Here is a 3648-nt window from a genome sequence, read left to right as displayed (position 1 = left end):
TTTAGTTGGAGGCCGCCTTACTTTTTTATCATCTGGGCCGAGGCAATTTTCTGCAATGCAGTCATTCCAGGGCGGAGTGAATGCAAACAAGATTTTATATTTCCTTCGGACATTTTCATGATGTTAGGGCATATTTCTCTCTTAGTGGTTTTGGTGATTGATGAAAATGCTTTTGCGGACAAACCATGTGCATTGATCATTTTAGATATTCCTTCGTATGGCACGAGACGATTTCTACCACTCAATATTTAAAAGAGAAGATGATGTTTTTTTCCTTCATTTCATTTTTGATGGACTTGAGTCGTAGGATATGCCGTACTATTAAGAGGGGGTCCGTATCAGAAAGGTTTGTGTGGAATCAACACGTACACATCTCCCTTGCACCCCTAGTACTCCCCCGCTTCTTCAGAGTGTCCTCCATGGTGTTGGGAGTGGCTAAGGATGAAGCCAGCGGTAGTACCGCTATTTGCAGCGGTAGTACCCCCTGTGTAGGCAGGCGGTAGTACCACCCCAGTATCGTTGTACTATCACCTTGATTCGGGACTCGAGTTTCTCATGTTGAGTTTAGTGGTGGTCCCTCTGGCATACTACCGTTGACCCCATCTAGACCCAATCAAGCAGCAGCAGTAGCAGCAGCAGTAGGAGCGGTAGTACCGTTCCTACCACCGGTGCTAGTACCGCTCATGGCTTTGTTCCTTTTCTCTCCCATGTGCTCTCATAAGTTGCTGTGCGTTGTCCCAGCGGTACAGCGGTGCCGCTGCAGCAAGCAATAGTGTCGCTCCCTTGAGCGGTAGTACCGCGCGTTGCGGGCTGAGCACGGGGACAACGGTTGGATCTTGTCCCCCACTATAAAAGGGGGGGGGGGTCTTCTTCTTCAATAAGATCTACCTCTTCCTCCCCAAACTCCATTGTTGCTCCAAAGCTCTTTTTTGGCCGATCTCTCTCCCTAGCCAATCAAACTTGTTGATTTTCTAGGGATTGGCTGAGGAGGCCCCTTGTGGATCTTGTTACTCTTGGGTGTTTGAGCACCCTAGACGGTTGAGTTCACCTCGGAGCCACATCCATTGTGGTGAAGCTACATGGTGTTGTTGGGAGCTTCCAATTAAGTTGTGGAGACTGCGCCAACCTTGTTTGTAAAGGTTCGGTCGCTGCCTTCAAGGGCACCACTAGTGGAATCACAGCATCTCGCATTGTGTGAGGGCGTGAGGAGAATACAGTGTCCCTAGTGGCTTCTTGGGGAGCATTGTGCCTCCACACTGCTCCAACAAAGACGTAATTCCCCTCAAAGGGAAGGAACTTTGGTAACACATCCTTGTCTTCACCGGATCCACTTGTGGTTATTTCTTACCTTTATTTTGTGCAAGATTTACTTGTGTTGCATATTGCTTTCTCTTGTTGTTGTTATTATTAGCATCATATAGGTTGCTCACCTAGTTGCACATCTAGACAACCTACTTGGTGCTAAACCTAAATTGTAAAGAAAAGCTAAAGATTGGTAGTTCCTTATTCAGCCCCCTCTAGTCAACCATATCGATCCTTTCAATTGGTGAGCCTCATCTCTTTTTAAGGGTTTCACCACCCTAAGAGTATGGTTGAAACCGGGGAGGAAGTTCCCGAGGCCGTGGAGTTGACTTCGATCACACGAGACGACTTAAATGAAGCTTTGGCTTCACTTAAGATGTCTATGATGACCAAAGTCAAGTCCATGCTTAAAGAATTGCTTGAGGGGTTGAAAGCTACTCCCAATCCTTTGCTTGTGGTTAATCCCACCGTAGCGGAGTCAAAGGACAATTCTGGCAAGGAAGCCGCTAAAGGTACTCAAACTTCTTCCCCTCACAACAAGAATGGGACGAGAACCTTTGCCTCAGTTGCTCCTTCCCCGGTCTATGGAGGACCAGTCCCTGCACCTCATATTAACCATATTGGTCCTCCTCCTAAGCTTGTTAAGGGTGATTTTGCTAATTGGGTTTTTCGCATCAAGTCTCATTTGAATCACAACTCAACAAATATTTGGAGAATCATCGAGAAAGGCTTCTACCCGCATGATCCAAACAATTATACCCAAGAGAAGACGTGGACAATCAATACAATCATTCACCTTGTTCATCCTTCAAGCCGCGGTTCCTCCCGAAGATTTATCACAATTGCGCCCCTTCACTCGTGCAAAGGATTGTTGGGAGCACATCATATCATTATACAAGGGGAGCTCAAGCATCCAACGGTCCAACTTTGAAGTGGTCCTTGATGAGGCAGATGAATTTGTGAAGCTAGAAGATGAGGATCCTCGTGATGTCTACCGGAGGGTGAAAACTCTTGCAGTTCCTCTCCAAGATCATGGGAGCAAGGATACGAATGACAATTGGATCAAATGCAAGTTTCTTAAGGCCATCATGCCTTTCAACAAGGCCATGTCCTCCATGATTCGTCAAAGACCAGACTTCCACACCTTGTCCTCAAGTGAAGTGTTGGATGAGTTTATTGCCATGAACATCATGAACAAGACCGCCAACAATGCTCTTGCCTGTGTCCGATCAAAGAAAAGCTCACCCACCCTCGCTTTGAAGGCCAAGGACATTCCAGAAGAAGAAGAAGAGGAAGTGACAACCCACAAGTATAGGGTATCAATCGTAGTCCTTTTGATAAGTAAGAGTGTCACACCCAACGAGGAGAAGAAGGAAACTTCAAGTGGTTTTCAGCAAGGTATTTTATGCAAGCACTGAAATAGTCGGTAACAGGTAGTTTGATAGCAGGATAATTTGTAATGGACAAGTAACGGTAACGGTAAATAAAGTTCAGCAAGGTAGCCCAATCCTTTTGTGGAAAAGGACATGCCAAAACGTTCTCTTATGATAAGTAAAGCGTTCTTGAGGGTACACGGTAATTTCACCATGTCACATTCATCATGTTGGTTTGATTCGTGTTTGCTACTTTGATAATTTGATATGTGAGTGAATCGGTGCTTAGGTGTTGTTCTTACATGAACAAACCTCCTACTTATGATTAACCCCCTCGCAAGCATCTGCAACTACGAGAAAAGTATTAAGATAAAATCTAACCATAACACTAAACTTTTGGATCCAAATCGGTCCCTTACGAAGTAGCACATAAACTAGGGTTTAAGTTTCCGTCACTCTAGCAACCCATCATCTAATAACTACTCCACAATGCATTCCCTTAGGCCCAAATAATGTGAAGTGCCATGTAGTCGACGTTCACATGACACCACCAAGGGAACCACAACATACATATCATCAAAATATCAAACACATATCAAGTTCACATGATTACTTGCAACATGACTTCTCCCGCGACCTGAAGAACAAAAGTAACTACTCACAAATGATAATAATGCTCAAGATCAGAGGGGGTATTAAATAGCATAATGGATCTGAACATATAATCTTCCACCAAATAAACCATATAGTAATCAACTACAAGATGTAATCAACACTACTAGTCACCCACAGGTACCAATCTGAGGTTCCGATACACAAATTGAACACAAGAGATGAACTAGGGTTTGAGAGGATATGGTCCTGTTGAAGATGTTGATGGATATGGCCCTCCCAAAGATGAGAGGGTTGTTGGTGATGACGATGGCTTCGATTTCCCCCTCCGGGAGGGAAATTCCCCTGGCGGAATCACTCC

Source organism: Triticum dicoccoides, chromosome 2B (genome assembly GCF_002162155.2).
Source record: "Triticum dicoccoides isolate Atlit2015 ecotype Zavitan chromosome 2B, WEW_v2.0, whole genome shotgun sequence".
Taxonomy (NCBI): Eukaryota; Viridiplantae; Streptophyta; class Magnoliopsida; order Poales; family Poaceae; genus Triticum; species Triticum dicoccoides.
This window is presented reverse-complemented; position numbering follows the sequence as displayed.